Below are 21,839 nucleotides of genomic sequence, written 5' to 3' on the forward strand. Positions count from 1 at the left end.
TTCGAAGGCATTTGGGGTCAGAAGTAAGCGTAAGTGCCCCCCCCCCCCCCCCCCGCTGATGCTTCTGCCGAACGTGTACAAAAAGCTTCGATGCCAAAGTGTGCACTAGTGTTGAAAAATAGACAAATAGAAGAAATGTTTTTGTTTCAGCTGCGCACAGTGTTAACATAAAAAGTTTTTGAATTTAATGATGGAGCAGACAGTTTTATTGGACATAATTAAATGGTGTCGATTTTCCCCTGAAGTTCCCATACCATGCAGGGCAATGAACAAAAAGAGTGGTGAACGAGAAATAAGGGGAACGAAGCTCCGATCATACCCTCCGCAAGGTATCAATAGCGCCGTAAGCAGAAACAGGGGGCGAACGCTCACATCAGCCAGCTGCACCGCGGAGCACTGAGAGGGTGGCGGCACTCATGCTTGGCGGGGTTCTAACCCCAGTGGTGAGGTACGGGCTCCGAGGCGCCCCCTGCGCGATCACGAGCGCTCCTACGAAGCGCGGCGTTGCCCAAAGAGTGCATCGCGCGGCCACGCCTTGGGCGCCGTAGCACACACAGCGCGTTCCGGCCATCGATCCGCTGGCTGGTGATGGCGACGGAGGGTCCCGCATCGCCCAGCGTCCAGGCCAGCTGCGGGAAGTTGCCGCGACGACTGAGCCGAGCCATCGCACCGCATAGCCGGTCGCCGCGAGGGGAGGCACTGCGATGAGAGCTGCGGCCGCCGGCGGGCCGGGCGGAAGCAGGCGGCGGCTCATCCACCGCCCAGCACCACCGACACAGACGCCAGAGGTGAGCGGCCGCCTTACCGGAGCGCGCGCTTATTGCGGTCGCGTATACTACACCGTTCGGGCCCGAAACATCAGTACGGCGTGCCTGCCGACCACGCTGATTTCCCAGTCTAGTCGAGAACCTGGGCTGCTGTCTACTTCTCTGTCTGCGTACTTAGCCTAAAAAGTGATCCCGAAGAGGGGACGAAAATGATGCGCGTATACCCATTCACTCCACCTGACCGAGTGTATGTGTCTGCGCGCATGTTCCGCAGTCTATCGTTCACTTTCTTCACTCGATGGTTTATACGCTTTATGCTTGCTCAGGTCAATAGAAGAGCGGATACACAGAAAATTTTCCATCACCGCATCAACTTCTCCCTTTATCCCTTCATGTTTTTTTTCTTTTTCTTTCCTGGTGATTCCATCCGCAAGTACGACATTCTCGAGGGAGGCGGAAGAGGCAGTACGAGTAAGCATTAGGCCTAAATGTTCATTGATGTTCTTGAGAGGCGCTCTAAATGCCTTGTTACACGCTGACGAGCGCCGCAAGAAAAGGGCAGATTACATCTCAAGGATGTTCGTTGATCAGCGGCAAGAAAATAGGAACGGAAGACGAGCCAGCTGAAGGGAGCAAGGGGAATGCTGGGAAGAGTGAGTGAGAGAAGGAAGAAAGTGCGCGGAACAGGCACAAAAGTGGCCTGACGAAAATCTGAACCAACAGATTCCGTGCTCTACATCACGGCTTACATGTTTAATCGCCTGTAAGGCTCGACCGAATGGGTAGTCATTGATTCGCGCAATGCACACCTTTTTCGCGCTAACTTTGGAGCACTCCCAACACCACCAAGGGGCAGCGCATCCAAAAGAACGGCTGTGGTCTGAATCGGCGTTTTTTGGCTTTCGCAACCTGTTCGCGTTCCAGAGGCGATTAATTAGGCAGCGCCGCCCGCTAAAATGTCCGCGTTCTTCTTTGTTTGTATACTTTTGTCCGCTTCGGCACGCTCATTTCCGTCTGGTGTCGGGGAAAAGGTCTAGACTGAGGCATACGAATTGTTAATTAAGGAGGCCGGTCTTAAGTGCTAGAGCAAGCAGTTGGCTTACTCTCTGCTTTATGAATGCTACACGTCTACCAGGTGCAACATGAAGGAATTCCCCACGTTTCTTGACAGACCAATCATGACTGGCACGGCCAGTGTACGTCATTTCTTTCATTACGAGTGGGATGTAGGTAACAAGAGTAGAGGCTTTTGTTGGTTATCCATAAATAACAGCGCTGTGTGCGTCGTCTCTCTCAAACCTTCATGGTGTGCATGGATTCAATAGCGAGAGCGAGTTCACTGTGCTGTCGTAAACTGAGCCCGTATTTCCGAAAACATGATACTAGAATCGTTCGTAAGACAAACTGTCAGCCAATCCTGATAGTGAGAATACAATTAGCGCAGCAGGTGGGCAAATGGAAAAATGCCATATACGGTCGCAGGGCTTCGTGAATTCTGCACCTGTTATCTTGAATCCAGGAATCCCTAATACCAGTTTCTTAAGCGATTGCGTTTAGTACAAAACAAGTATAGCTGTGATTGTGCGCTGAACAGAACCTCCCATTAAAACGAGTATCTCGGTCCCGCTTACTCATACTCGCCTTACATTTGCTACTATGGCGTGATATAGAGCTGAGTGAGCGACGAATATTTTAGTAGGAGAAAGGAGTTGAGTTGTTGAGTAGATGCGCAGTTGAGTAGGTCCTCCTGTTTCGGTACTCGTTTGTGCAATTCGCTCGGCTCAACCACATTACAAAGAACGGAGCGATGAGTTTGACAGGGAATTAGTGAACAGAAGTGAGTGCCGGATGTCATGAGTACGGATGAAATTGAGCTTTCGTCTATTCGAATGAATCCGTGGGGACGCGAGTGACTGTCACTCAATGCGAGTATTCTTTTGTTTTATTTTTTTACGATGCCATCAAGGCATTGAAGAATGAGTATATGCGAGTGCCGGGAAAAAGAAAGTGGACGTGAGAATGGAGAAATGTCGTCAGGTGCGAATGGAAGCGACTGTCGACACTATACAGAGAATATTTGTATGAGTGACCGTGAGTGGGAGCGCCAGTGAATATCGACAGCCACAAACGCGCGTAAGTGCGAGTACACAGCTTGCAGAACTATTGGTAAGTAGGCGTGTGTCCATATGCTCTTAGTCTCCCCACCCACGCCAGAGAGTGCCCTGATTCTAATTTCGAGGTTGAGTACGGAGGCAGGCGTGCGCAACGTGCCAAAAGTACAAGTTTATTCTCAGCCAATGATGAACGCCGCAAGGCGTACTGTGCGATTCTCACACAGTAACCGATGTGAAAAAAAAAATGTGACCGCTCATTTTAAGTGAGTCAGTGTACGGTGCTTACAAATGAACTAAATGACGAATCACGTGTGTCATGAACACCGGACCTTACGGCATTCAAGAGAGGTAACATGGCATATACCGCCGCCAACAGGTGCACAACAATGAAGCGCATTCATAGTGAATTAAATATTTTCGTTAAACATGAACAATAAACATTTGGTTCCCATCGCCTAGCTTTGCGGTAAATGCAATTTATTTATTACAGTATATTTTGTGAAAAAGGCCGTCACATATATATATCGCATTTGGGTCAGTGCTCGTTTACCACGTGACAAGTACGGAAACACCATGCCGACGTGGACGGCTCTCGGTATTACAGTCATCATTTAATAAGGCAAATGCACAGTATACTATACTGATGGACGACTTTAATGCCCAAGTAGGCAATTAAAAAGCAGGCCAGAGACCATCCATTGGGGGATATGACATCGGCTGTAGCAATGTCTGTGGATAGTAGCATTCGCAGAACGTACTAATTTACGCATTTTTATTACCTTTCACAGAAAAAAGACTGATCATAAGTGGGCGGAAATGAGTTCTAATGGCGAAACTAAAAAAGAAGTAGACTTCATTCCGTGTACACACACGGGTAGAATGTAGAAGTAGTTGACAAGATTCGATGCAGTGAACATATATTGGCAAGGTCTCGAATTCGCCTAGACTTGAGTAAGGAACGGAAGAAACTGGTATACGCAAAAAGCCAGTCAATGAGCTAGGTCTGAGAAGAAAAATAGAGGTATTCAGAGTTTCGTTTTGGCATAGATTTTGGCTCTAACCAAAAAAAAAAAACCCCGACGGGGGCACACTCATTAGGCAGGACACTGTAAAGCTACCTCAGGAAACGAAAAACTTCATTAAGAGTGCCAAGCCATGAAAGCCTCAAATACAATAGACAAAATAAAGCTGGTGGAGGTTTTGAAGTTAATCAATAGGCGTAAAGTAGCCGAAAAAACAGGTATAGCATGGAGAGACTCGAACATGCTGTGGAAAGCGGAAGAATCCCAAAATTTCTGACCGCAAAACAGTGCATAGGCAAAAATTAGATGTATGCATTAGGGACAAAAAAGGCAAGTCACTACCAATATGTATATGATAGTTGAGGTTGCGTAGCAGTCTTACAGAGATCCGTATAGCTGCAGAGACCATCAGGATGATAACGTAAGAAGCAGTAATAACTCAGAGGAGCAGTAACGAACGGGAAAGTAAAGAAGGGCCTACATGGAATGCAAAGAGCGAAGCCGCTGGTGAGGATCGGGTGACATCATACCTGTTAAAAGACGTGTTAAAAAAACAGGACACCCTTTATGAAGTGCCTCTTGACAGGGAGGATACCAGAATCTTGGAATAATGGCAACAGCATCTTAGTTCAAAAGAAAGGGGACGTCAAGGACTTGAAAAATTACAGGCCCATAGCTTACTGTCCGTTGTATACAAGCTATTTACAGAAATAATCGCTGATATATTTACGACTACATAGGAGTTAAATCGGCCAAAATATTAAGCAGAATTTCGTACAGGCTACCCGTCAATAGACCATAGTCATACTATCAATCAGGTGGTAGTGAAATGCGTGGAACACAAAGGACACCTGTACATAGCATATATAAATTGCTAAAAGGCATTTGATTTGGTCAAGATATCAGCAGTCATGTAGGCACTGCGAAATCAAGGCCTCGACGAGGCCTGTATAAACATACTGAAAGAAATCTTTGGCGGATCCACAGCCACCATAGCCTCCATAAAGAAAAACGATAGAATCCCAATAAAGAAGAGTGTAAGACAGGGAGACACGATCTTTCCAATGCTATTTACCACGTGTTTACAGGAGGTTTTCAGGGCCCTAGATAGGGAAGAGTTAGGGTTAAGAGTTAATGAAGAGTATCTTAGTAACCTGCGATGACATTGCATTGATGACTAACTCAGGGGACGAATTACAGCTTATGATTATTGAACTGGGCACGGAAAGCAAAAGAGTAGGTCTGTAAGTTGATATGCATAAAAGTAAAGTAATGTGCGACAGTCTCGGTAGAGAACAGCGCTTTGCGATAGGCGGCGAGACTCTGCAAGTTGTAAAGGAAGATGTCTACTTATGAAAGGTAGTAACTAGAAGAATAAGAATTGTGTGGAGCACATTCGGCAAGCACTCTCAAAGCATGACTGGCAGATTGCCACTATCCCTCAACAGGAAGGTATATAACAGCTGCATCTTGCCGGTACTTACCTACGGAGCAGATACCATGGAGGCTTACAAAGAGCGTTCAACTTAAATTCAGGACGACGCAGTGAGCGATGGAAAGGGAAGTGATGAATGTAACCTTAAGAGACGAGAAGAGAGCAGAGCAGATCAGAGAATAAGCTGGGGTTAAGTATATCATAGTTGAAATCAAGAAGAAGAAATGAACATGGACCGAGCACGTAACGCGAAGGCATTATAACTGTTGGTCATTAAAGGTAACTTACTGGATTCCAAGGTAAAGCAAACTTGCGACAAGGAGACAGAAGATTAGGTTGGCTGATGAGATCAGGAAGTTTGCAAGTATGACGTCACAGCAGAAAGCACAGGACCGGATTGATTGGCTGTATTATTATTATTATTATTATTATTATTATTATTATTATTATTATTATTATTATTATTATTATTATTATTATTATTATTATTATTATTAGTAGTAGTAGTAGTAGTAGTAGTAGTAGTAGTAGTAGTAGTAGTAGTAGTAGTAGTATTTATAAGGCCTCAGACTCTTGGACTCTGATAGTACAACAGCTCAAGGCAGTTAGCCCATCTAGTGGTCTATCTCTATCGCTGGATGAAAAGCTACAACTGCTCATGCATTAAGCGCTTAAAACCATCCTTATCGTGTGGGCCAGATGGCATCTCTTCCGCCATACTAAAAGCATGTGGTAGTATATTTGCCTTAGTACTGACTTCGAAAATTAAGAACTGTCTGAACGCTTGCACATTTCCTAGCATGTGGAAAACTGCGCGTGTTTTTTCAAGTGTTCAAGTAAGGCTGCAAAACTGATGTTTCTAATTATCACCCAATTTCTCTATTGTGTTCCACATCGAAGATCTTTGAGCTGGCTCTTCACAACATATTGTATGTTAGCGTGAATAATTCATTGATTTCTAATCAATACGGGTTTCTCCCTGGCCGCTCAACTACCACAAATCGTGCTAGTTTCATGACGCAAATATCCCCACCTATTTCTCAGACAGGACAGGCTGACGTAGTCTACTGTGACCTGAGCAAGGATTTAGACGTAGTCAGCCATTCACTCCTTTTGTTTAAAATTGCAAACTTTGATGTTGACTCGTCTGTTGTGAATCTCCTGCGCAGCCATCTGCTTAATAGATCATGCTATGTTGCCGTGAATGGCTAAACGTCTTCCTTGTACAATGTGACTAGTGGAGCCCCTCAAGGGTCGGTATTAAGCCCACTTTTATTTTTAATTTACGTTAACGATGTTTCTTTTGAAATTTGTTATTCTTTCCTCTCGTATGCCGATGACATCAAGATATTTAAGAAATTAATTCAGCCAACGACTGTTGTTTGCTGCAGTCAGATTTGTATTCTTTCTCTGAATGGTGTGGTAACAATAACCTCTGTCTGAATACCTCAAAGACCAAAGTCAAGAGTATATCTCGCAAAACGTCCATCGTGTCATTTCTTTACTCTGTGAATGCCGTATCGTTATGGAAGGTTCACGAGTTCAGTGCTCTTGGTGTTCTTTTTGATAATATGCTAAATTTTTCTACTCGCACTAAACGTGCTGCCATGTGTGGCCTTCGTTCTCTTGGCTACATTTGCAGAATCTCTTGAGAATTCACTTCTTCTACAGCCTTCCACAAATTGTACACCGCCATATGTCTTCCTGAACTCAAATATGCATCTGTGATCTGGAATGGCCTTGCTAAATCTAGCACTGATGCCATTGAGCGAGTCCAGAAAAAAAATATAAGCATTTGCAATCATCGTTTCACTGGAAATAACTCTGGATCTCGTTCTAAGACCTCCAGATTATTACCATTACCATCACTTCACCGCCGATAAAATCGCGACGACCTATTATTTCATTACAAACTAGTTCACGGTAGGCTATCCTGACATTTACTTCTTAGTTGTGTAAATTTTCGGATTCGCCGTAAGTTAATCAGAGAGAATCGACCATTTCGTGTACATGCCAACTTAATTCAACACTCTACTGTTCACAGATTACAAAGTCTATATAATGCTAACTTTCATGATCTTGAAGTTTTTCACAGTCCATTGTCATTGTTCTTATCTCAGCTCTGCACTGTTTTAACATAGTTTTTCACAATGTACACGTTCTTCGCTTTCCATCTTTCAGGAAGTTTCTGCATATATGTGTATATTCCCCGGTATTTTTCACTTCCTTTCTTGTTTTTTTTTTCTTTCCTTTTTGCGCTCATTTATTTTTTTCTGTGTATTTTCACTGTTTATTTGATTTTTCTGAAGATTGCCTGTATTGTAACTATTGTATTCTTATATTGTTATTTATTGTTTTATTGTTTATTTGTATTGTTTTGTTTTGCGTGCGTCTGCACGCAAACCTTATGGTTGTTCCAGGGCACGTTAAATGAGTTATTGATTCATTATTTCTTCTCTGCACCACCTAAGTATCGCATGCAGGTTATGCGATGATTATACAACACACGTGGCTCACATATACTTTAACGATGGCAGAAGAACTAACAGCATTGCAATCATGGTCGCGAGTTGTCTGCCAGTTGCACTCGTTAGCCTTTGTTCCGGTTTTGCCGGTGAACTGGGTGAGATTTCATTACTCTGCAATAATTAGCAGCTCAGGTGACCTCTAGTCACGCTCACATGTCGGGTGCGTCAGAGCGAAACAATTATTTATGAAGGCAACGAGCAACATTATTTTTATTGTCAAAGAACTTCCAGCGCTTTTTCTTGAAAAATTCTGTATATAACTGACGATTAGACCCATCGTCATAATCCTACTGTATAAAAGCATAGAAGGCAAAAACTTGCGTGTCATATTGCATCCATCTGTAAAAAGAGTGCTAATTCAAACACGGACAAAGAAACATCACACGAGGATGGGCGCTGACTCAAAAAAAAAAGCTTCAATCGCGTGATGTTTTCTTGTCCGTGTTTGAATTAGTGCTGCTTTTACAAATGTATCCGTACCAACAAACTCATATTCATACACTTCTAAGCCATATTGCAGTTGACCCCATTAAACCACTATAGCGCGCGCGCGCGCGTGCGTGCGTGCGTGTGCGTGCGTGCGTGTGTGCGTGTGCGTGCGTGTGTGTGTGTATGTGTATGTATGTGCGTGTATGTATGTGCGTGTGTGTATGTATGTGTGTGTGTGTGTGTGTGTGTGTGTGTGTGTGTGTGTGCGTGTGTGTGTGTGTGTGTGTGTGTTTTCATGCGTGTGGGTGTAGTTAGACGGTGTCATCGACATTTCCCTTGTTCTCAAACCTCACGTTCGTTTTGTAAGTGAGCTCAGTTCTCTGTACCCTCGGTTCACTTGGAATCTCATCAATTTTTTTAAAGTGTGCATAACTGATTTTAAATAATTACATGTAAGTCGTACTTCATTTTTCAATATCAGCGAAATTTTTCTCACACGTGTCAAGCGTACATAACGTATCCGAGGCTTTATCGCAATATTCAGCAAGTTAGGTAACGTCGATTCTAGGAAAACAAGTATAAATAATTTGAGTAACAACAGTCGAGCCAAGATGATTTAGAACAGTTAAAAACTGGCCTAGTTGATGCTTTTACATAGTTAACAAACGGTACGAAGGTAAAGTATACGAAAGGAAGAAGAATTATGCTCATTTCTATTCATTAAGCATGTCTAATTAAACATGAACAATGAAGATTAGGTAGGACCAATGTGGCCAGCTAGCCCTATTTTACACTATACTAAACTTTATTTACTATACATTGGGCTTTTTTCCCGCACGGAAAAAAAGGCGTCGTTTGGAAGTCTGTCTTACAGCAAGGTTTACTTGTATTCGTGCGGCAGCTGAAACGTCTTTCGTTTCATGCATTTAAGTGGTAAGTGCCTGTTTTTATTTATTTTATTTATTTATTTATTTACAGATACTGCTAATCCCATTTGGGATTTTAGCAGGAAGGGCATTTCATAGATTGTGAACAATAAAAAGAAAGAAAAAAAAACAAATCATTTGGGCTTTCAAGTTATAACACATACATACACGAGGGGAATACATGTTGAGGGCTAGGCACTTTTTAAAACAGGGTAATTGTTTGAAAAAGGAATGAACAGTAAAGGCGTAACATAATTGGCATCGTACCTAGTGTGACGAGCATGACAAACAAGTCCCGCAGTATATAGAATAAAACAACAATCAATGTTCATACTCGTACCTATGACAACCTGACAACAACTACCTTCTTTTATTGATTTAACAAAAACACAAAATTCGTACAGAACACGAGTAATTGAGAGAGTCTGCAATGTAGACGGGTTATTCGTTGTCGCCTTGTAAATGCTCTTTTACTGCCGCGGTAAAATTATCCAGTGAAGTACAGTGAAGTATAGAAGGCCTCAGCCGGTTCCATTCCCTTATTGCCAATGGGAAGAATGAATATTTAAATGAATCTGTGTGAAATGAGCACTCGTCAAGCATTTCAGAATGTGTGTGACGTGTCAGTCTTGTTTGTGCAATAGAAATGTATTTGGATGTATTAATCTTTATCTCTCCATGTATCAGTTGGTACATGAACCGTAGTCGTGCTAATTTGGCTCGGTTTTGAAGAGTTAGGATTCCAGCTTTTTTAATAAGTTCAGTGGGTGAGTCAGAAAATCGATACTTATTGTATATAAACCTAATTGCTTTCCTCTGAATTCCTTCTAACTTGTTAATTTTGGTGACAGAAAATGGGAACCAAACAATATTGGCGTATTCTAACACAGGTCTGACGAACGTTTTGTACGCAATTAGTTTTGTTTCTGCAGGAGCTAATCGAAGGCGTCGTCTAAGGAACATCAAGCGCCGTAACGCAGCTGAGGTTACTATGGATATGTGGGAGTCCCACCTGAGATCCTGGGTTATTGTTAGGCCAAGGTATTTATGTTCGTAAACTCGTAGCAGGGGAATGTTATTAATGATGTAGGGGAAAGTAGACCTGTTTTTTTTTCTAGTTATTGTCAGAAGAGCGGATTTTTTGGCGTTAATTGTCATTTGCCAATCATCGCACCATTTTGACACGGTTTCTAGGGCATTGTTTAGTGCTATATGATCTTCGTGGGAGTTAATTTCATTGTACAGTATGCAATCGTCGGCGAAAAGCTTTACGGTAACAGGAATATTCAGCGGTAAGTCATTAATAAATATAAGAAACAGCAAAGGTGCTAGAACGCTGCCTTGAGGTACTCCGGAAGTTACTGCTGCTATAGAGGAAGTTTCATTATTTATCTCGGCGTACTGTGTCCTATCAGATAGGTAATTTTTAATCCAGTGAACAACCGAGCAATTTCCTATAGCTGACTGAAGTTTCTTAATTAATTTTTTGTGTGAGACACGATCGAAAGCGTTTGAAAAGTCTAGTAGGATGAGGTCTACTTGTTTTTGGTTATCAATGCTCGAAGACAAGTCGTGTATCAGTTCAGCTAGCTGAGTTACTGTCGATAGCCCTTCACGAAACCCATGTTGGGAAGATGACAAAAAGCGTTTTTGCTCGAGGTAAGTGGTCAAATGTTTAAGAATTATGTGTTCCAAAATTTTGCATACTGTGCATGTTAAAGATATTGGTCTGTAATTTGATTCATAATTTGTGTTATCGCATTTAGGTATCGGGATTATTTTTGCCTTCTTCCATTCTTTTGGGACAGCACCTGTCAGGAGGGATTTGTTGAAGATGACATATAAATACTTTGCTATCCATTCGGCATACCTTCTTAGGAATTGGTTTGGAATCTTGTCAGGGCCAGGGCTTTTTTTTATGTCAAGACTTAGCAAGAGGTTGAGTACACCTGCTTCAGTTACACAGTCTGGTTCAAGGTGATTTTCGTCACATGGGTCAATATGGGGTAGTTTACCATCATCGATAGTGAAAATAGATGTAAAGTACGTGTTTAAGGACTCTGCTGTTGTGCGGTTTGTTCCCGTGATCGGTTTGTCAGTACGTTTTTTAGGGTTAAGATAATCCCAGAATTTTTTTGGCGCGTTTTGAATAAAGCTCGGTAGAACGTTTTTAAAATAGTGACATTTCGCCAACTTAATTTTAGATTTAATTTCAACTATGGCAGTGCAAAGTGAATTCCTAGAAGGATTAGGTTTATGCTTTAGCGATTTCCTAAGTCTTTTAACCCTGCGTTTGGCATGAATAACGTCTCGCGTTATCCATGGGTTATGCTTATTAGTTCTTTTTGTTTTTACTGGTACGTAATTGTGAAGGCAATGTAGTACAATGTTTTTAAATAATTGCCACACTGTATCAATATCGGCGGAGGGATGACCCGAATCATTTACGAATGACTCTAATTGAAAGGAAAGATAATCAATTATAGTTGTATCGTCAGCGTTTGCGAAGTCCGCTAATGTGGTCCGTGATACTGAATCAATTTTACTTCTTTGAATGTTGGAGGTACATAGAACTAGTTTGTGGTCTGATATACCGGTCATTATTTCAATTTTAGAGTCATGTGTTGGGAAATGGTCGCTTGTAAAAATCAGGTCAAGTATGTTTGATTTCGTTCCTTGAACACGTGTTGGCTCTTTCACGATCTGGCTGAGGTTAAAAGACAACATTAGATCAAAAAGTATTTCCGAGCGTGCGCATTGGAATAGTAATGTTTCCCAGTTAATAGTCGGGAGATTGAAATCCCCCAACAAGATAACCCTTGCACCAGCAACATGTCGTTGCATGTAGCCATGCAGGGCTTGCAAGCTATCTGTTCCGGAATTGGGGCTTAGATAAACACATCCTACAATGACGTTACGTGAACCAAACATCAGTTTACAGAATATTGCCTCTACATCGTAAGCTTCAGACATAACAGTGTAAGGTATTTTTTTGTTAATAAGGATGGCCACGCCTCCTCCACGTGTTGCTCTATCTTTCCGTATGATAACATAGCCGGGCGGTGTAATTTCAAAATTCATAACGTCATGTGTGAGCCATGTTTCGGTTATTGCTAAGAAGTCGAGTTTCATGCAAAGCAGTAACGATTCAACAGCCTCGGATTTATTTAGAATGCTTCGTGCGTTCACATTGGCAAAGACTATGGTTTGGCGGGTTGATTTGGGTGCCGAGGGCGTAGTGACGGTGCTTCGACTCGCTGCTTTTTTTTTTCAATTGAAGAAGCACTCGAGTTGTTACGTACAGCAACTTTGTCTTTTTTTTTTGCATCATCCCATTGGTACCAGACATTGTTTATTCGTAGTTTATCATGGACTAGTGAAACTTTGTCCCCTGATTCTTTGTTAGCCTTTGCACAGTTCCGCAAGTTTCTTCTTATGTCCCGTACCCGCACCGAGAAATCTTCGCTAACCGATAAGTCTGTTCCTTTTAACTTGTGGCAGTTTTTGAACACTCGCGTTTTGTCTCCAAAGTCGAGCAGCTTAAGAATTGTGGGCCTAGTTTTATTTGTGGCTGGCTTCCCTAGTCTGTGTATTCGTTCAATACCGACACCATCAATATCGAGCTTCTCTTTAAACACTGTTTCAGTAACAGTCTCTTCTAGGGTGGAATTATCCTCATTTTGGTTTTCAGGTATTCCGTATATTATTAAGTTGCACCTCCGTGAACGGTTTTCTAAATCGTCTACCTTCAGTTCGAGGGCAGACACAACTTCCTGTAAATGTGCAACTTGTTCAACACAGCTCGAAATTTTCGTGGCCAAAACATCAAGATTTTCTAGTTTTTTGTCAATTGAAGTCAATCTATCTTCTTTAATTTCCTTGATGTCGCCAGCAATCAGTTCTAACTTTTGTAGCAGCTCGTCCGTTTTGGGTCCTGGGTTGGTTTCGACGTCGCCAGCTAGCAATAGTAGTTCGGTAAGGCACGACGCTAGTTCATAAACACATGAGCACAGAAACCTTGGGCACGGCAGCACAATAATGCAGGGGTTATCGGAACGGAAGCATTTACAGTAATGTTTTCTCACCTGCATGAAAAATACGAAGGGATTATCCAACCGCATGCCAAGAGTGCTGCCGTGCCCTTTGCTGCGCAGAGGATCGTGGATGGCCTTTATACTTTGCAGAGCGGGCACCGCCAGGGCGCCACATGTTTTCGCGCCGCCGCAGAATGTCTCCGACGACGAGTGGTAGTGACGATTCCAGTTGCTATCCGGGATCGGGGGCGTGGGACACAATATGGGGCCTGCGCCGTTGACCATGATCGTCGCCTCTGCTTGATGCTGTTCTGCGTTGCTCCTTGCCGGTATCAGCAGCAAGGCAACGATTAGCTGCATGAAAAAATACGAAGGGATTATCCAACCGCATGCAAAGAGAGCTGCCGTGCCCTTTTCTCGTAACTAATCGTCCTCGTAACTTTTTCCGACCAGACGGTTCCACATCTTGACTTCAACACTCGCCACGTGTTTTTCCTTTCGTATATAGTTATTTTCCGCCGTGTGCATTAGGTACACGACATGTAATCATTCAATAAGTAGGAACAAAACAAAAAATAAATCATTTACGAACTTTGATTCATGGAATTATTTGTTTACAAAGAGCTACGTAGGCTACATTATGACGCCGTCCTATGGACAAAGCTCAAAGCTTCCGCAAGAATGCTCATTTTTCCTGATTTCAGGACGCAACCAAAACACAGTCAAATAAAACACAAATGAACTGAAATAATAATCAAAGGAGGAAACAGTAAACTTCGTCTTAGGCGTATGCATTCTAATCACTCAGCTTCATTGTCACACACACACACACACACACACCTATATATATATATATATATATATATTTATATATATATATATATATATATATATATATATATATATATATATATATATATATATATATATATATATATATATATATATATATATATGGGTGTGGGTGTGTGTGTGTGTTCTCAAGACGAAGAAAGACGCTGGGGCTCGGGTGCGTGGGCAACTAAGGGAAGGTAGAGGAAGAAGAAGACAGAATAAGACAGCTGGCCCAGGATCGAGTGTTGTATCTTGTTCTCTGTCTCGCTCATTACAATGGCGCAGTCGTCGAAGAAGAAGTCTTGCGTCCCGGCTTCGTCATCAAGGGAAGCCGTGATAAGCGCCGCTTGAGGACGGCGTCAAGGCCTCCTTGGTAGCTGTTCACCTGCCGCCACTACCACCACCGTTCGGGGACGGCTTCAAGGCCTCCTCGGCGGCTGCAGTACACGTTACCGGTACCATTTCACAAAGGACGCCAGCGCAAGCCGACAAGTGAACCCTCTGCGGGAAGCCACCGGTACGTGTCTTCATGGTTCGTCGGCAGTGCGGGCTTCTCCATCCAGGAACGCCGTTCACGCTTCTTTGGCGATGGAGTCAACAACCCGGCCGCAGCTTCAGCTGCCCATCGGACCATCAGTGGACGGTGTCCATGCCTCCTCTATGGTACCAGGGCATCACCCAATGGACACTATGCTACCACTTCGCGGCAGTAATACGCACGGACTCCTGTCCTTTGGGAATGCTGTTCAAGCTTCCCATGGCCTGCATTCCCTGTCCGGTACTCTTCCAACACATAAGCCGCCAAGAAACGCTGTTCATGCTTCCTTGGACAAGCGTGTCATCGCCGTGAGTACTACTAGAACCACGTACTTCACGGACGCGATCCAAAGTGGTTCAGAAGCCTCGTGCGACAGTGTCGTGGAGCTGCGGCGTACCATCGCACTGCTCCGCGCCGAGACTAACAAACTGACAGCGTTGATCGCCGAGCGAGCACCTGCATTGTTGCCAGCATTGTGTGACATTAACGCAGTGTTGGAAGTAGCTGCCTCATACGACCTTGAGGCAAGCACACCGCAGCAGCGCAGGGAGCTTCGGTCTTCTCTGATCGAGCTCTCACACCAGCTCGACTGCTTCGCGTCGGTGATATCTGCGTTCCACCTGCCACCTCACCATCACCAGCCGTCTGCGAACTACCGGAATTCCACGGGGTCCGGAACGACGCCGACAGCTGGGTGGCAACCGTCAACGCGATAGCAATGCGCGAGGCCTGGACGGAAAATCAGAAATGGTATGTGGCTATAGACCGTCTTCGGGAAGGTGCAGCGGCGTGGCACCGGTATGAAGGTTGGAAGCAGCAGTCATGGACGGAGTGGAGCTTGAAGCTCATAGCTGCTTTCGGTCCGATTCCCTGTGTCACCTGCCCATGCAACTCAACCTTCTCTCAGGGCGGAACTCGGGAAAAGCCCGACCTAGAGGAAGCAATTCGAGCCCCTACCATCCTGTCATCTCTCAGTGACCAAGATGTAGGGAACAATCACGATCGTGTAACTCTGCCTTGCACAGGCATTTCTGCTGTCGTGGAGCAGCGATTCGATGGTGCACCTGTGTCCGGTAGGTCTCTCACGGCAAGTTTCACAAAAGGCCCTGTGACAGGTCCCAACGAACGCCATCCGGAGTCGTCAGACCATTCGGTAGACGCTGAGACGCCAGCCTCCATCTTACTGGACATTCAACCGCGTCATCAAACGCACGTGCCTGTGTATTTCACCACGCTCATCCTTGACCAAACGGAAGCGGGTCTGCACGCTTTAAATGATTCAGTAACTGAACACGAGAGCATTTCCGCCTTGCAAAAAGACGCCTCGCGAGAAATGAAGTATATCGAGGAGTTTCCTGCTGCTGACCCTGACCAAAGTGACCACAGTCCTCCTCTGCAGGCCGTGAACTCTGCATCGGTATTAGACCCGGGAATACCACCACGAGACCTTCCTCAGGAGATACTGTCCTCGCGCTTGTTGTCGTTTGAGGACATCAAGGTGCTCACATCTATCGTACCAGACACAACTGCACCCCACCAGACCATGATCGTCGGAAACAAAATGCACTCTTTACCGCTTCACAAAGCAGGCCTTTCCGAGGATGCGAACAAGATCCGCTGTAACCTGACACAGCCATGTTTGCAGGCGACTCATACATTCATTTTCGAAGACGCACATACGCTCAGCCGCGCAGCCACTTGGCTCCCAAGGGATGTTTCCTTTGAGAAAATCCAGACACCTAGCCAGGCTGAAGCCTCTGACATTGAGAACTTGTCGAGGAGCAGCCCTCGTGCCTTTCCCTCCCAGGACACCAAGTCTGCACGCAACAGTTCGCCAGAAGCCACCAGCTGGACAACTTCAGAGAGTTCTGCTGTGGTATTGATGCCCAACCATGAGCTGCGTCGCAACTCATTTCGAGAAATGGCACAAACGTCCACACGTCTGCCTCACAGAGCGTCCCGCTGCAGTTCAGTCCACCAACGGCGGTGGGACAAACACCAGCATTTCCAGGTTACCCTGCGACCTTGCCGAAACAGTCAGGACCGTCCGCCTGAGCGGTATACTACGAGTTGTCAGAAAACGTTGTACCATGAACGAGTTCAACCACAGCGACAAAGCCAATGCCGCCCACCAGAATACACACACACAGATCTTCAAGCAGAGGCACACCGTGGCGTAGACCAACCGGCTCGAGGCAGCAAGTGTGTCCAACAGAGACGCTTTCTCCAGACCGTCACTCCATGATGCATTGTGGTTCAGGACGACCACCACGATGCAGCCAAGCCCACACAGCAGAAACTTTGCCGCCAGCTCCGCGCGCGCGCAGTCATGGCCGAGTGTTTTTAAAAAGATCTTTTAAAAAAGATCTTTTTTAAAAGTTCAATGAATGTTTTAGGCTGTGATTATCCGACAGAACGTATGACCAAGTGAGCTACTGCGTGCGCAGTTTGTTATTTTGCAGACCTGTTTCATTCCACACAAGTTGTAGGGTATCTAATACGTGCCAATTCACTATTGTACAATGATACGCGTTTTCAGCTGTATATGCACTATAGCCACGTACCTTTGGTGATATATAATCTTTTTTCTTAAACTACTGATAATTACTTAGCCGTGTGATACGCAAAGAAGCGGCTTATATATGTGCCCTGTGTGCCATCTGTAACCAGTCACTCCGACGAAGGCAGGCCCACCTGCCGAAACGTTAGTAAAACTTGTGTTTTCGCACGTTTGTCGACCTCTTTTTCTACCACATTTTCCACTGAATTCAATGAATTTCACCCCACCATATATATATATATATATATATATATATATATATATATATATATATATATATATATATATATATATATATATATATATATATATATATATATATATATATATATATATATATATATATATATATATATATATATATATATATATATATATATATATATATACTGAAGTCTTGGTAGGTAGTCTTGGTTGCGTCAGCATTTATTTGAGGAAAGACCTCGCAAAACGAACAGGCAGAGCGAGTACACAGACGATGATGATGACCCAGAGTGGCAATGAGGACAAAGAGACAAGCAGATGATGGTGATCGTGATCATACAGTGATGAGAATGATGTAAGTAACGAAAGCCCACAATATATATATATATATATATATATATATATATATATATATATATATATATATATATATATATATATATGTGTGTGTGTGTGTGTGTGTGTGTGTGTGTGTGTGTGTGTGTGTGTGTGTGTGTGTGTGTGTGTGTGTGTGTGTGTGTGTGTGTGTGTGTGTGTGTGTGTGTGTGTGTGTGTGCGAAATCTAACAGACAATAATGGCAAGGAAAGTATAGGGGAACTTATTAGACCGAATCGTAATGTAGCTACCCGTAACATAGATACCCAATAAAGTGGCTGGGGGTATAGCTGTCGTGGTAGATCAGCGGTAGAGCATTGAACGCGTTATTCGAAGGTCGCAGGTTCGGATCCTGCCCACGGCAAGTTATCTTTTCACCCACTTTTCTTTCTTATTTGCATTACAATTGGCCTAATAATTTCCCCTATACCTTCCTTGGCATTATTGTCTGTTAGATCTCATTAATATTGTGTAATACCACGAAAAACGAGCCCTTAAGTATACACTTCTTTCCCTTATATATATATATATATATATATATATATATATATATATATATATATATATATATATATATATATATATATATATAATTTCATTTTTTGTAAAAAATTATGGGTACTATGTAGAGTGGTCCTAATTTTACATCATAGCATGTATACCCGTGTTTCTTCAATTTGTGCATTTCTTAATGCGCATTAGGTTGATAGTGGCAGAAACACCGCTCGATGTGCCTTTCTATTCTAGTCATGTCAATGTTAAGGGACGAAGGGGTAGAGTAAATATATATATATATATATATATATATATCCGCAAAGTTATTATGCCATACGATTACCTCCCGCCATGTGCATTTTTCATGTCTTTAATGATGAACTTCTCCATTATGTACAATTTGCAGTGATTAGTTAGTGTAGTCAACAGCTAATCTAAGGATGGGACTTTCTTTCAACGGCGTCCGCGTCCGTCTGCTGCCGGCAACGCGTTCTCCACATGAACGATACCACCTATTCGCTCCACGCAGATGACCCACCACTTCATTTCTTCATTTTTATGCTGCAGAAGACATTGAGCTACCTCCGCACAGTTAGCGAATGCTTACACTTCTGTCTGATGTCATTGACCACGGCGATGTGCTCGTTCAAAGCTCCGTACACTGTGTCACCAAAGGGATAGCCTTCGCATCAGGCCTGGTCCGTTTTGACAATGGCTTTGCATTCGTTTGGGCAACAAGCCCGATGCCCGAAAAAATTCTGGTTCCGAATGGTGTAATGTTGGCTTGCGTCGCTACAATGGAGCCTTTCTCTGTGGTAACGTTTCAAGACGCTTCCCCTGAAGATCCCACTGTTGAACCTTCCTCATCCGTCTCCGCCCTCAAAATTACCATAAACTCCGATGTGACCCTTTCGTAGACCCAACAGCTGCTTGCCTTGCTGACTAAGCACGAAGCTTCGTTTGACGTCTATACTCCAGACTTGCGTCACCACAATTCGCATCGAAACTGACGGTACGTCAATCATTTGTCGTCAGCCATATCGCGGATCTGTAGCCGAGCGGAAGGTTATTGAAGAAAACGTTGACGACATGTTGAGACGGAACATAATACGCCCCTCTGGTAGCCCTTGGTTATGATCTGTCGTCTTAGTTCTAAAAAAAGGCGATTCTGTGTGCTTCTGCGTAGATTACCGGGTGCTAAACAAGATCACGCGCAAGGATGTATACCCTATGCCACGTATATAGATGACGCCTTGGATTCGCAACAGGAAGCTGAATACTTTTCGAGTCTGGATCTACGCTCGGAACACTGGCAGATACCGATGCATAAGTACGATAAAAAAAAAGGTGGCGTTTTCCACACCAGATGGACTTTACGAGTTCAATGTAATGTCCTTCGTCCTCTGCGACGCGCCCACAACATTCAAGCGCATGATTGACACCGTTTTTCGTGGCCTGAAGGGGAAAAATTGCCTGTGCTATTTGGACGGCACCATTGTTTTCTCGTCAAGCTTCTCTCAACTTACATTGTTTAGAAGAAGTCCTCGTGTGCCTTGTTCTCGCTCGCCTTCAGCTGAACACGAAAAAGTGCCATTTTGCCAGCAAAAAAATCAAGGTATTAGGCCACATTGTAAGTAAGAATGGCGTTCATTCTGATTCCTATAAAATATCGGCCGTTCGTCATTTTCCTCGTCCTGAAAGGACCAATGTCTTATGCATTTTTCTTGGCCTAGCTTCATACTTACACCGATTCAAAAAAGACTGCCTCGATAGTGGCACCTTTGCACAATTTACTCGGTTCCGGTGTTCGCTTTGAGTGGTCTCTTGCCTTCGAATCGGCGTTTAGCCATCTGAAAAACACCCTCACATCTGAACCAGTACTTCGCCACTTCGATGAAAGAGCAACCACATCCCTGCATACTGACGCTAGCGGCCACGGAATCGGATGTGTCCTACTCCAGCGCGATGAATCATCACGTGAAAGGGTCGTTGCGTATGCAAGCCGCGTCCTGACCAACGCCGACAATAATTACACCATTACTTAACAGGAGTGTTAAGCAGTCGTGTGGTCGGTGCAGAAGTTTCGACCTTATATACATGGCCGTCATTTTACCATAGTTACAGACCATCATGCCTTATGTTGGCTTTCCACACTCAAGAATTTATCAGGACGCCTTGGTTGATGGATTATACGTCTTCAAGAATACAACTTCATTATTACCTACGAGTGCGGTAAAAAGCACCAGGACGCAGATTCGCTTTCTCGCTGTCCACTTCCTACGGCGCCGTCCACTGGTTCCGCTACTAACTTCAGCAATGAACGCTTGGATGAACGCTCTTGACGACCACGGCTCCATCATAACGCATTAACTCGCTGACGCTTACTACAGACGCATCATAGGTCACCTTCAGGGGGAATCGCGACCGCCTAATGCCCGCCTTCGGTGACAGATCAGGCAGTTCAAGCTCGATAACCGCGTTCTTTACCGTCACATCTATCACCCGGATGGTCAACGCTGGGTGCCCGTTCTGCCTCGCTCTCTTCGAGCCGACATTCTTAAGGTTTATCACGACGACCTGACTGCTGGTCACTTTGGCTGTTAAAAAAAACATACGATCATATTGAAGGTCATTTCTACTGACCAGGAATGTATGCCAGCGTAGCAAAGTACGTCGCCTCCTGCAATCTTTGTCATAACCGAAAGCTTCCGACATCACCTCAGTATGGAGAGCTGCAACCACTTCCATGTCCGTCGGCACCATTCGAAGTCGTTGGCATCGATCTATATGGTCCCCTTCCCACGACTCCCAATGGCCCTCAATAGATAGTGACAGCTGTCGACCACTTGGCACGTTACGCTGAAACGTCCTGCGTGAATTCGGCCTCCGCTTCTGACATGGCTACCTTTTTGCTTGAAGCCTTGATCTTGCGTCACGGTGCTCCTCGTGTCACCTTGAGTGACCGTTGAAAAGCGTTCCTTTCGCATATTGTGGAGCAATTGCTCGGAGCCTCCGGCACCAGCCACAAGACAACCTCCAGCTATCACCCCCAAACCAACGGGCTCACTGAGCGCTTTCGTCGCACTCTGTCCGACATGATAGCCATGCACACTGAGCCATACCACACCAACTGAGATGCAATTTAGCCGTTCGCAACGTTCGACTATAATACCGCCGTACAACGCACAACTGGCTACTCGCCGTTCTTCCTTGTCTACGGCCGATCGCCATCTTCCTTTCTTGACGTCTCGTTCTTGGCAGCCCCTGTTACACCATCTGCATCCTCCTGTGTACAATACGTGTCCCGCCAACATCACTGTAGCCAGCTCGCCAGACTCAACACTGAATAGAGACAAGTTCGTAAAAATCTGCATGATGCATCCCACACCACTGTGACCAGCCGCCCCGGCGACGAGGTGCTATTAGTTCGCACTCCTGGTTTGTGCGACAAACACCTTCTTAGAGCAGACCTCGCCCGTTAATTATCGCGTCGAACCTGTGATTGCTCCAAGTGACCGGCGCGGTCGCGGTACCGAGATAGCGCATGTCTCGCGTATGTGCATGTCTCGTGCACATA

At 44.3% G+C, this 21,839-nt stretch overlaps 1 protein-coding gene across 1 annotated transcript in view; it reads left to right on the forward strand.

The window, feature by feature from the left end:
- The first annotated feature begins 521 nt into the window (after window positions 1-521).
- The window catches only part of LOC119177141 (uncharacterized), a 33,500-nt gene continuing 12,182 nt past the window's right edge, over window positions 522-21,839 (forward strand). Inside the window, exon 1 of the mRNA XM_037428532.2 lies at window positions 522-788. The gene's annotated coding sequence lies outside the window, so the exon portion shown is untranslated. The remainder of the gene's footprint in view (window positions 789-21,839) is intronic.

The sequence above is a fragment of the Rhipicephalus microplus genome, chromosome X, assembly GCF_043290135.1.
Source record: "Rhipicephalus microplus isolate Deutch F79 chromosome X, USDA_Rmic, whole genome shotgun sequence".
Classification (NCBI taxonomy): domain Eukaryota; kingdom Metazoa; phylum Arthropoda; class Arachnida; order Ixodida; family Ixodidae; genus Rhipicephalus; species Rhipicephalus microplus.